Raw genomic sequence first — 13,102 nt, forward strand, 5'->3', positions numbered from 1 at the left:
GCTGCCCCGGGTGGAGGACGCAGCAGCTGGGACAGCGGCCGGGACTGGCTGCGCGGGAGGCGCCCGTGCTCCTTCTTTGAGTTGAATTTTGCACACGCTCGACGCTTCCTGTGCGTTCGGTGTCACTACAGCTTTGTTCCCATGCGGCGGTGACCCCTCCAGTGCGGATCCCGCTGCCCAAGTCTCGCAACACTACAGAGGAGCGGAGGGGCCGGGCGGTGGGTCCGTCTGTCCTCCCGTCCGTCCGTCCGCCCGTCCGCGCAGGCATCACCACTGCCCAGTCATTACCTCAGGGGAACGCATCACTTGCCAAACGTCGGAATGCTGTGTCCTTGCACTGTTCGTTTCTTTCTTTTTCCTGTTCGTCAGTTTGGTTGGCTTTTGGGAGAGGGACTTGGAGGTGGGGCGTACGCGGCGGTGGCGGTGACCGGGGGACCCTGGCCCGGACGACACCCCACTCACCTCGCCGCAGGGCCGCGGGCCCTTTTCAGGGGTTTCTGGGGGTTTTGTTAATGGAAATTATTTTTTCATCACTTAAAAGAGCAACTTGGTAAAGATGGGCAGCTCTGGTTCTGCAGACTGACGGTCAAAAGTCGTCGTCTGGTCCCGGGTGGCCCGCGGAGCGCCGTGTCCCTGGAAGCAGCTGCAGCGGGAGGCTCTGCTTTCGCGTCTTCCCGAACAAGGGTCCTGCGCTGGGGTTCTCCTCACCGCGGCCTCCGCCCAGGGCACTGCCGAACGGGGCTCTGGGGCGTCTTCCCCGCGCCCGCGGAGCAGGCTTTTCCACAAGTGGCCTTTTCGTGTCGGACGCAGCGCTGACGGGGAAGCGAGCCCAGCGCAGTCTGCTTTTAGGTGGTTCTGGCGGAGGAGGAGGAAGCGGGCGACGTGCTCTGTTGCTGGATCACTCTGCACCCCGATTTGTGCAGAAGACCTACGGGGGCTGCTCTGGGCTGCGGGAGCGCCCGGCCGGTGTGCGGCTCTGGGCAGAGTGGCCGTCGGGAAACTATCACGGAAGTGTGTCTTCCCCGTTTGAAGTATTTCTTTACTGTTTCTAAATATTGGTCAATTCCGGATAAAGGCGTGAGGTTCACAGCTGTATTCCATGCGCAAGATTTCCTGACTTTTCAATTAGGAAGGGTCAAATCCAAAATGTTAGCAAAACAAAGTGCAATATTGAATGTCTGCTTTCTAGATTATATTCTGTGGCCGTCTGTAATTTCTCTGTTTTTGTTTTTGTTTTGTTTTTTTAATTTGGTGCTGAATATGTACGTCCTTGTAGGCTGTTTTAAGAAAACAACACGTGGGAAATGATTTACTTTTTCCTATTGCTCTTCCTTCCTTGTGGAAAATAAAGTTTTTTTTTTCTTTTTTGTATAACTGGAGATTTATTTACATCTTCATCTTTTTTTAATAATCTGCCACATCTGGAAACACTGCTGATAAACTCAGTTAAATCAAGCCATTCTGATAAGTGTTATTTTGAAATCTGCACTAAAAACTACTGAGGACTTGAAGGAATTGTGAATGCTAATAGTTGTTTTACTTAAGGTACGAACGCATTCGGCCTGTGTTAGGGGTATAGAGATTTCAGTATTAACTGAGCCCCATTTTAGCAAGGAATTTTAGATCCCAGCCCGCCCCCCAATGCTGTGTGACTTCTAGTAGAGTTGGAAGTTAAATTCTCTCAAACACTTGCGTGGATTGTTTTTCCTTCTAAATTTAAAGCTGGGTGTGGTAGGGCATTGCCCGTCAACTCGACACTCGTGAAGCTGAGGCAGGAGGGTTCCTGCAAGTTTGAGGCCACCCTGGACCTCAGTAGCAAAACCTTGTTAAACAATGATGTACGTATGCTTAAGGTGAAGTTTTAGTCATGAGTGGCTGGAAGTTCTTTTGGATTCACAATTAGAATTTTTCTGTGTGTATACAGGACCTCTGGCTTATCAGGTGTCTGAGCCCTCCTATGTGATTGTCCTGTACTCGCCAAAAGTGCATTCTGTGTACATTTGTAGTTCACATGAGTGGCATACACGTGTGTAATCCGTTCTCCAAAAGCACTGCCAGCCTCACAACCCAGCCGTGCTCGGAAGTCACAAGGGGAGGAGTCAGCAGCAAAGGGAGAGTCCTGAGCCCTGTTACCTAGCGGGTGCTGCCAGGTGAAGTTGACCTTGTCCAGGGCCCCAACGCCACACCAAGGCGAGGACAGCCCTTCGGCACCTGCAGTCCCGGAGGCGCACCCTGCTTCCGCTTGGGGTCGCGGTCTCCTTCCTGGGGGCCAGCGGCGTTAGGGAGTTGCCTTTCATTCGGGGTTGGCCACACTTAGTGGTCCTCGTTAGAATTCATGGAACAAGCGTCCTCCTGCCTCAGCCTCCTGAATGTTGGGGTCAGGTGTGCACTGCCGTGCCCAGGAATAGGGAATGAGCTGTGACAGGAAACAGCAGTATGAGAAGAAGGCATTGGTCTCTCCCCACTGCCTGAGGTGAAGGAGCCGTGGCTGGGCTCAAGGTGAGGAGGAAGACAGCCTGGTGGTGCACATCTGTGATCCCAGCGCTCGGGAGGCTGAGGCAGGAGCATTGCTGTGAGTTCGAAGCCATCCTGGGCTTGTCTCAAAAATACCAAGACCAGCAGAATGGCAAACTGCAGTCGGAGAAGAGGTGGGGTGGGAAGTCCCCTGTAGGGGGTTTGCGTGCCTTGTCCCTGAGGCCACCAGGCTGTGGGGTCACAGCCGCTGCCCTGCTCCCAACGGGAGGAGAGGCAGCCAGGAGATCCAGGGAGACCATGCGCGCCACAGGGGAAGGGGTGGTCCTTGTGCTGTTGAGACACCTTGCCGCCAGGACCATGTTCCTCCCCAGGCGGCCTGATGGTGACAGTGGGGCGACGGATGACCCTTGGGAGCCTTCGTGTGGGGAGAAACAGCTCGTGTGAGCAGTGAACCTGCTCAAGTCTGCAGTTCCCGCACTTGGGAGGCTGAGGCAGGAGGAGCACAGTGAGGACAGCCCGACTCCCACAAGACCTGGGGCGAGACCCTGCCTCAAAGAAAACGGAGTTGGTGGGGGCTGCAACACAAGGCATGCATGGCCCAGTGATGCCTGAAATCTGACCCGGCCGGCCGGTGCTGGTACTTTTCCTTCAGGCCTGAGCCAGGCATCTACTCTTACCTGTGGCAGCCAGAAACACCCTCCCGAAGGGCAGGCAGCCAGGTGATCTGAGGAGATCCCGCGCTCAGGAGGCTGAGACAGGAGCATCCCTGAGAGTTCCAGGCCAGCCTGGGCTATATAGTGAGGCCCTGTCTCAAAAAATAAAACCACACACACATGGAGGAGTTGAGGAATCGAGACCACTGACCCAGGCCTTTAAATCAGCACTGGACAGCAGTAGAGAAGCAGGAAGCCAGGTCACACAGCAGGAAGCCAGGGCAGGTGTTTTTTTAATTTGGTTTTATTTTTGAGGCAGGGTCTCGCTATGTAGTTCAGTTTGGCATTGAACTCACTATATAGCCCAGGCTGGCCTCGAACTTGTAGAGATCCTCCTGCCTCATCCTCCTGAGTGCTGGGATTACAGGTGTGAGCCACCATGCCTGGCTAAGGAGCAGGTGTTTTTGCCACAGCTGGAGGAAACACTCTGGGAGCCTCCCCTGCTCAGAGCTGAATTCAGACACAAAACCCTTTGGAGTGGGACCAGGAGGACCTGTGGACCCAGTGGCCCTCAGGTGCAGCTCTGACCCCGAAGGTGTGGCAAAGGCAGCAGGACGCAGCAGAGGCCATGCGGCAGGGCAGCTAACTGTCCTGATCAGAGAAAAAGCCATTGTTGACAAAAAAAGAAAAGGGAGAGAGAAAAAGGCTCCACACACCAGTCCTCAGGAGGCTGAGGCAGGAGGGTCACTGGGAGCTCGAAGCCAGCCTGTGCTGCATAGTGTGTCAAAAACAAACCCAAAAAGAGAAAGTAAGAAAGAAAAAGGAAGTCCCCGCTGTGCGCTGGTCTGGCTTCTCCAGTCTGTCTCCGCCTCCACCTCCACCACGCCTGACTGGTTCCCGGACTCTGCCCCAGGCACCACGAGCTGCGGCCTGAGCGGAACAGAGCCACACCAGCTCTTGTCTTAGATCCATTCCACAGTGTCACGCCTCTTGTTTTGTCCCTGTTGCCGGGGACTGAGCTCAGGGCCTGCCTATTCGAAGCAAGCGCTCTACTGCCAGACCAAATCCCCACTTAAAAACTTATTTTTTTTTTCAGCTTTAATTGAATTTATTGGTACATTTTAGGGATACAATACAGTTACATTCATTGTTGGGATCTTGTAAAAAACTTATTTATTTTTGAGCCTAGCATGGTGGTGCACACCTGAAAGCCCAGCACTTGGGAGGCTGAGGGAGGAGGATCCCAGAGCGGGAGGCCGGCTAGGCCAAAATGTGAGTTCAAGGCCAGCCTGAACCACGTGGTGAGACCCTGTCTCAAAGCAACAACAAAAAATTCAAAAAATGCTCTTAAAGGTATGGTGGCACACACCTGCATTCCCAGAGCTCAGGAGGCTGAGGCAGGCAAACTGCCACAAATTTCGAGGTCAGGCTGGGCTACGTAGTTAGACCCTGTCTCAAAAAAAAAAAAAAAATCCTGCTGAGGTACAAGATGCATCCAGGAGAACGGTCTCTTTTTATACTCTGTCAATATTTTGTTTTGTTCTGTTTTTTGTCTTTTTGAGACGGTCTCACTATGCAGTTCAGGCTGGTCTTGAACTGACAGTGATCCCTCCTGCCTCAGCCTCCTGTGCTGTGATTACCGACCTGTGCCACCGTGCCTACCCTATCCATATCTTGGTGTCTTTCTCTTCTGTGAGCTTGTTTTGGTTGCTTTAATAAAATGAACTGTGCTGGTAGCAAAAGTACAAAGTAGCCCAGTACCACAGCGCACCCTGGTGCCAGCCCCTGCGGCTCTGCTGCACCCCGATCTCCCCTGCGTCCCCTGGCCTGGGTCTCCACACCACACTCCACTCACTGGCGCACACAGCAAGCACCACCTGCCAGTCGGTGTGGACCAGGCCACGGGCGCAGGTAAGCACACCTCCAGGTTCCCAGGACAGCGACACTGCCTCAAGATCTGGGGGTGGCAGCAGTGGGGAGGCTGGGTCAGCAGGATCCCTGTGAATTTGAGGCCAGCCCGACCTACCTAGCAGGCCAAAAAATGAAACCACAGTTGCCTAAAGCCATTTTTCCTGAACATGGCCTCATTGTTATAAGCCGTGGGTTTACTTGCCTTCTGCCTAGGACTGGGTAATTATTTTTTTTTCTTTTCTTTCTTTTTTTTTCCTTTGGTACTGGGATCGAACTCAGGACCTTCAGCTTGCAAAGCAGGCGGTGGAACCACTGCACTAAATCCCCGGCCCAGGACTGGGTCATTCTTAGTTTCACGGGAGGGCGTCTGCTCCATAATGATTCTGATAACCTGGACCCAGGGTCAGGGGCCCCTGCCTGCCTCCACACTGTTTTAAACATGTGACTCACCTGAGAACATTAAATACCGTGGAACTTCAGAGACCCTGGTGGACCCACAAGGGGTATCTGGGGGCGAGGCAGTCCTGGTGCCACTAAAAATAACACAACAGACACCGGGGAGCTGCCTGGGACTCTGCCACTGATGACCCTCCCCCTACTCCTGCCTTCCTCTCCCTCCCCTCTCTCCTCCCCCTCCCCCCCCTCTTCCTCCTCCTGTGGCCCTGGGATTTTTAAATTTTGAGACAGGGCCTCACTAAATCCCTAAACTGTCCAGGCTGGGCTCCAATCTGTGATCCTCCTGGTTACACGTATGCATCACCCAGCTTACATTTCAGTTTTTAACTGCAGTGATCATTTGCATGGAGCAGTGATAGAAAGTCCCCAAGTAAGCCCCGTGTGGTGCCGCACATCTGTGATCCCAGCACCCTGGGAGGCTGAGGCAGGAGAATCGCTGTGTTCGAGACCAGCCTGGGCTACGTAGTGAGTTCCATGTCAGTCTTGGCTACATAGTGAAACCCTGTCTCAAAACAAAAAAATAATAAAAGCAAAAACGCAAACCCCGCCTCAGCAAGAACCTGTCTCAGAGTAAAGAACATTTTTTAAAGGGTGGAAAGTCAGCACGCACACACACTTGAGGAGTTAGGGGCTTACACAAGCCCTGCACCTGTAGGCGCCTGCAGTGTGGCCGCTCGGTTTGCAGGAACTCTGGGAAGATTGTCACCCACTTGTGCCTTCTGACATGAGAGTGACCCCAGTCACGTCCGCGGGGGGCGGAGCCTGCGATCTGAACCGCTGAAAGGGATGGGTCAGCCGGGCTGGACACAGAAGCACCGGAGGATTAGCACCTGGGGAGACGCCGATCTTCTAATGCATTTATGTCTCGGGCTGGAGTCTGTCTTGGTGTGTTTCGTTTTGTTTCCTTTCGTTTTGTTTTTCAAGACAAGGTCTCACTATGAACTCGAGGCAATCCTGCCTCAGCCTCCCGAGAGAGGCTGGGCTCACAGGCGTGCACCACCGTGCCTGGCTCTGCATTCAGCTGCTGAGTATTTCAGGGAGTGTGCATTTCCTCGGGAGTCCAGATGCTCCTCCTCTCGCCCTTCTGCCTGGTCTGCCTGGCCGGGAGCCCTACCTGCCTTTGCTCTGCGTTCCCAGAAAGACTGGCGCTTCCTCCGTAATCGCCAGGTGACTCATTACGGAAGAAAAGGGAAACCCGCTGCCTGCCAAGGTCTGGTGCTGGCTTCTGTTCTGTTAGTTTTTCTGTCGTGGTTGTGTTTGTTTTGTTCTGTTTTCAAGTACTGACAATGAACCCAGGGCCCATGCTCAGGGTCCTGCCCCAGCATCCCCCCTTTTTTCTTTGTATTTTGAGACAGGGTTTTGCTAAGTTTCTAAACTGCCTAGGTTGGCCTTCAACTCATGGCAATCCTCCTGCCTCAGCCTCCCGGTTACTGGGATCTCTGGCCTGCACCACTGTGTCCAGGACAGCATAGCTTCTGTGTGAGTTCCAGGGGCTGTGGATAGAGCAGGGCCCACTGTCCCCGCCTGGTGACTTTTCCTCTGCCCCTGCACTCGCCCCAGGCTGATGGCCTGCTGCCTATTTGAGACGCAGGTCAGTCCCACAGCCCCAGCAGACACAGGCAGACACAGGCACTGCGGAGAGATGGATGGGAAATCAGCATTGCAGAGACAGGAGGCTGAAGCAGGAGGATCCATGCAAGTTCAAAGACAGCCTGGACTATATGGAGAGACCCTGTCTCAAAACAAAAACAAATTAAGAAAGAGCCGGGGATTCAGCTCAGTGGTGCTGCTACCTGCCTTATAAGCACAAAGTCCTGAGTTCAAGCCCGGGTACCAAAAATTTTTTTAAATAACAAATTAAGAAAGAAACTAAGGAAAAGGACATTCGAAGCTTCCTAACTCTGTGGTTGCTTCGCTTCGCTCTGGTTTTGGAACGGATCCCATAGTGGCGCCTTCCTCCCTGGAGGCTGGGGCAGGTGGCCCTGTGAGGGAGCAGAGCCATGGCTCTGTGCAGAGGGCAGTGGTAGGCCAGCCCCAGACAGTCCCAGGAAGGGTCGGGTGTGTAGAGCACCCCCCTCCTCCAATGCGGTCATTGCACACCGCACAGGTGCCCTCACACACACTAAAGAATGGAAAAGGGAAACAGGATATTTACATCTTTATATTTCGCTCTGTATCTTGGGCTGGCTACCTGCTACCTACTACCTGCTACCTGCTAGTGATCCTCCTGCCTCAGCCTCCGGAGAGCCGGGACTCCAGGAGGGCCCAGCAGGCTCAGCGCTCCTTTCTTAGTGACTGGGCATGCCCCGAGGGCCAGGCCTGCTCCGCCCTAGAGAGAACACCACGCCATCCAGCTGTGCTGTGTGTTTAGTCCCGTCCCGCTGACCTTGGGCGGTGTACAGTGCCCACCTCCTCTCCATGTCTCCAGAGTCCCTTGGCGGCGACAGCCCCTGCTCAGAAGGCCGATAAGACCCCATATCAATGCGCCAGTTGTGGGCAGCGCTGAGCCAAAGGTCCATACCTGCGCGTCCCCTTCAGGGTCACATCTGGCAGATGTGCAGGTCTCCCGCCTCCGGCGCTAGTTGACAAGTTACAGGAAGGCAAATCACAGCGAGCTGGGCGTGGCAGCGAGGCCTGTGTTACCACCCTTCCGGAGGCCGAGGCAGGAGGCTCACAAACCTGAGCCCCCTGGCAACTTCAGTGACTTAGTGAGTTCCTGTCTCAAAATTTTAAAAGTGGTCTGTGGATGTAGCTCAGTGAAAAGGCCCTGAGTTTGGTCCCCAGTGACTAACACACACACACACACACACACACACACACACACTTTTTAAAATCAGAGTAAATTTAAAAAGACTAGAAAGCCAGGCGTCATGGTGCACACCTGTAATCTTGACACTTGAGAGGCTGAGGCAGAAGGATCTCTGCTAGCTCAAGGCCAGCCTGGGCTACTGAGCAAGATCCTGTCCCAAAGGAACAAACAGAAAAACCAAAAATAAATCATGCATCACCCTCTCCCCCGTGCCCCGATGGTAGAGCAGAATTTGGCTGAGAGGAGCAGGAAGTGTTTCTAAAGCGGGACAGATCCCCCTGCTGCCCATGTCGCCCAGGCAGGAGGAGCTTGGCAACCGTCACCCCAGGGACAGAGAGGACGCTGCCTCTCTCAGAGAGCTCGGAGAGGATGTGAACCAGGGCCAGAGTGATTTGAAGGCGTGGAAGACGAGAAGTGGACCCCAAGTCCACAGCCCTGTCTCCGGGACTCTGCACTCTGGGGGACAGGCATGGTGGGCTTAGGTCTAAAGGGTCCCCGGAAGTCCCATGTGAGCAGAAGGTGACCGTCACCGGGTGCTGTGTCCATCAGCGGGGCCCAGCTGGAGGTGGCCACCGAGGCCCTGACCTGAGGGTGCTCCTCCCTTCCCTCCCCGCTTCCTGGCTGTTGTGCTGGGAACCCCTTCTCCCTGCTGTGCCCCTGTGACCCAGGCCCTGCTCCTAAGCAGGCAGGGCTGAAACCAGGAGCTGGAGGAAATCTGTCCTCCTGGAAGCTGCAGCTTTCAGGTATTCTGTCCCAGCCACAAGAGAGTGACCAATAAAGGCTCGGGTACCAAGACTGAGACCCTTGCTGTGACTGTACCTCAGCAGGTGGTTCAGCAGCCTTTGGAATTTGTTTGTGGGAGGAGTTTGGAAAGGTTTGGAGATGCCAGCTAGAGAAGCCCTAGAATTGTGAGCTGAGCCTTATGGGAGAGTCTGGCTAGAGTCCCGAACCCTAGGACGCTCATGGGGATGCAGACAGTAAAGGCCAGGCTCCAGAGGTTTCAGATAGGAGCCAAGACTGTATTGGAAACTGGACTAGAGGCCACATGGGTTACATTGTGGTAAGGAACTCGTCTACATTTTGCCCACGTCCTATGACTTTGTGTGATGCTCAATGTAAGGAATTGATCCTGGTGGAGATGTCCAGGCAGCCCAGTGATTAGGCCGTGGCATGGGTACTGCTGGCTGCTTTACGTCAGATCTTCAGTGAGAAACAGGGAAAAAAGTCAAGTTGAACGATTTGAAAAAGAAGCTTGGCCCAAAAGGAAGCACCGGCAAAGTTGGGGCCAGGGAAAAGGAGGGTACTGAAGAGTTAGCATTAAAAAGAAGCCCTGTAATTTGTTTTAGGACAATAGAAAGTTGGCTGGAGGGCATCTCAGGAACCAGCAAAATTCCTCCATGGCAGGCTCAAAGATGCCTGTCTTAGTTACTTTTCTTGTTGCTGAGACAAAATACCTGACAGCCAAAGTCAAAGTGAGAAAGGTTTTTTTTAGCTCATGGTTTGTAAAGGTTTCAGTCCCTAGTTGGTTGCTCTAAGGCAGAGTGGCACACGGCAGAGGGGCATCAATCACCGAGGGGAAATAGTGCATTGCACCCGGAAGGCAGCAAAAGCAATAAGGGACCTTAACAAAGTCTTTCTTTTTTATCTTATCCAGACTACTTAGGGCGGGTAGCACGCACAGCCTTAGTCCTAGTGCCCTTGAGCCCTGCATTGCACCGTGAATCAATCCCAGCGCCACACACCCTAGATCCAGCCACCTCTGAGGAAGCCCACCTATGACCACATGAGGCTTTGAGTGGACGTCTAGACACAAGCCACAAGGAACCCAGGGAACCCAGCTCATTGGAGCCCCCTAGAAAAGGCCCCTGGAGTTCAGCCATGCAGGCACTCAGAGGCCGCTGCAGCCTGCTGCAAGGGGGCCCAGCTGCTGCTTCTCCATTGTCTGCATGGCCCTGACCTTTCAGGCAGGCAGGAAGCCGGAGATGCAGGGTCAGAGAGGCTTCTGTTCCAATCTTACAGGCAGGCCTAGAAAGCCAGCGGCTGCCTCTGACAGGGCAGTGAGATGCTGGAGAACGAAGCCAAAGGTGCGGCGGACTCCCCAGAAGATGGAGACGCCCAGATAGTGTCGTCTGCTGAGGAAAGCTGCCGGCAGTGATGGAGCAGCCCAAGACAGATGCCTTGAGGGCACAACTGGCAATGCCTTTGAAGGTCCGCACCACCACCTGCTCTGGGTGTCCAGCCTGAGGCTGCAGGTGGCAGTGTCTGCACCCTGGGATTCTGCCTTCCTGTGATGCGATTCCTTTCTATCCTCCCGTTCTTCCCTTTGGGGACGGGAATATTTGCCCAGCACCGTTGTATGTCAGCAGTGTTTAACTTTTTTTTTCTTAACGGGCTCAAAGCTATGAATTTGCCTTAAATCTCTGAGGAGGCTTTGGGCTTGGGCTTCTCTGCAGTGCTGGAAATGTTAGGACTTTGACAACTCTTAGAGATGGACTAAATGCATGTTGTCTAATGAAACAATATGCATAAGACTTTTTGTTTTGTTTTGTTTTGTTTGAGACAGCGTCTCACTATAGTTGAGACTGACCTGGAACTCACTCTGTAGCTCATGCTGGTCTCGAACTCACAGCGATCCTCCTGCCTCAGCCTCCCGAGTGCTGGGATTACAAGTGTGCACCACCACACCAAAAGTCTTACATAAGACTTCTGAGGGCTGGGGTACAATGTTACGGTTTAGATCTGAAATGCCCCCCAAACGTCTCAGGTGTGTGCAAGGGGATTGGATCGGGAAGGCACTGTGTCCACCAGCAGATTCTTACTGATGTGAGCTCTGCTAATGCGTTGTTAGGAGCTGCAGTCTGGATGGAGGTGGCAGTAGGAGGTGGTGTCCTTATCCCCAGCCCCGCCCCCTCTGACTCCCTGCCTCCTGGCTGTCGTGAGTGGAAACAGTACTTCCCCACAGGACTCGCAGATGAACACAGCAATCAGTAATTAGGTTAGAAGCCAGACGTGGTGGTCCGCACCTGGCAACCCCAGCACTGGAAGGCTGAGGCAGGAGGATCACTGCAAGTTTGAGGCCAGCCTGGGCCGGACAGCGAAAGCCTGGTCAGTAATAACTCTGCACTGCTGCTGTCAGCTAAAATCCCTGACCCCTGTGCTGCTCTCAGGGAGGGCTGGGGGATGCGCGAGTACCAGGCGCGGAGTGGCAGCCTCCCTGGGGCCCACCTTGTCCATCCGCCACCTTTGCCTGCTTGATCCGGCCACTGCTGTCAGCTGTCCCTGCTGCCGCGATTCGTCCCCGGCCCAGCCTGTGTCACCCGAGGACGCCGCACAGTGGGTGGCCGGCTGGGGCACAGCTGTCCCTTCCTGGCTGCCAGTGCCTGCTTGGACGTGAGTCCCCCTCGGGTCACAAGAGCTCCAGGTGCTGCGGGAGGTGGCCAACGGGGCCGGTGTGCTGGGCAGCTGGGGACAGAGGCCCCGGAGAGCCAGGGGGCGGCCCCGCACTGCGGTACAAGGACAAGCTGATCCCAGACAGCAAGGTCCTCAGAGAAATACTGCCATCAGCTGAGCATGGAGCTGCAAGCTGTCGTCCCTGAACTGGGGAGGCTGAGGCAGGAGGATCATGGCAAGTTCAAGGCCAGCCTGGGCTACATGGTAAGACCCTGCCTCAAACAACACCAGCAACAAGAACTATTGTCCTCTCTCCCTCTCTCCCTCTCTCTCTCTCTCTCTCTCTCTCTCTCTCTCGTCCTTTTTATTCAGAGTCAGAGTTTTGCTAAGTTGCCCAGGCTGGGCCAAGACTTGAGATCTTCCTGCCTCAGCCTCCCCCCTGGCAGGGGTGTGTGCAGCCTGTTGGGACACAGGTTAACCTGTCAAACGGTTCCACGGCAGGAGCCATGGGACAGTGACACAGCCAGTGAGGGGAGCACACTGACCCTCGTGGGGCATGGTGAGGGACCCTGCTCCGCTGGCTCGCACATCCTGGGATTTTCCGCCAGTGTGGAGCCCTGTCCAGGCGCCAGCAGCATTGGGGACATTCAGAACAGGGTCGCGTCCCAGCGCTGGACACAGGCCCCACTGGGGACAGCACCGCTGCCAGTCAGAAGCCACCCGCTCAGGGCCGTTTAAAGCGACTTGTGTTACGCAAGCTGTGCACCCCGCCTGCTGGAAGTGGGTCAGTGTGCAGCCGAGGCGGCGGGACCTGTGCCCCGAGACAAGACTGCGTCTGCTTTTCCTCTTTGCTTTTGCTTTATTTTTTGTTTTCCTTGAGACGGATTCTCAGTGAGGAGCCCCGCTGGCCTCGAACCCGAGGTGATCTTCTTGCCTCAGCCTTCTCAGTGCCTGGGATGGCAGGCGTGACCTGCCAGGGCTGGCTTTTATGTTTTCTCCAACAGATCTCAGCTGGAGGTCAGATCAGGACTTCAGGGTGTGGGGAGGAAGCGTGGGCCTTGCCAGGGCTGCGACCCGCGGAGCCTGGGCCTCTTTCACAACGCGGGCCTCAGCCGGCTGCTCCAGACACAGAGGCAGTGACGGTGACACGCGCTCTGCCAGGCTCAGGCCAGCCCTGCCCGGACCCCAGGGGAGCCGCTGCCTTAGAAAAAAGCCACTTTACCCCGGGGCCCCTGCGGTGTGACCTGGTCCAGAAGAGGCCTCTCTCTGGGTTCTGGGACGTTGGGTTTAAAAGTGCTGGCAGTGCAGGTCAACCACACGCCTGGAGCCCCTGCTCTGGGGAGGCTGAGGCAGGAGCGTCACAGCCGGGGGGGGCCAACCTGGAGGACGACCCATGAGCAGGTGGTGC

Source organism: Fukomys damarensis, unplaced genomic scaffold, assembly GCF_012274545.1.
Source record: "Fukomys damarensis isolate Sample0158 unplaced genomic scaffold, DMR_v1.0_HiC HiC_scaffold_3, whole genome shotgun sequence".
NCBI classification, from domain to species: Eukaryota; Metazoa; Chordata; class Mammalia; order Rodentia; family Bathyergidae; genus Fukomys; species Fukomys damarensis.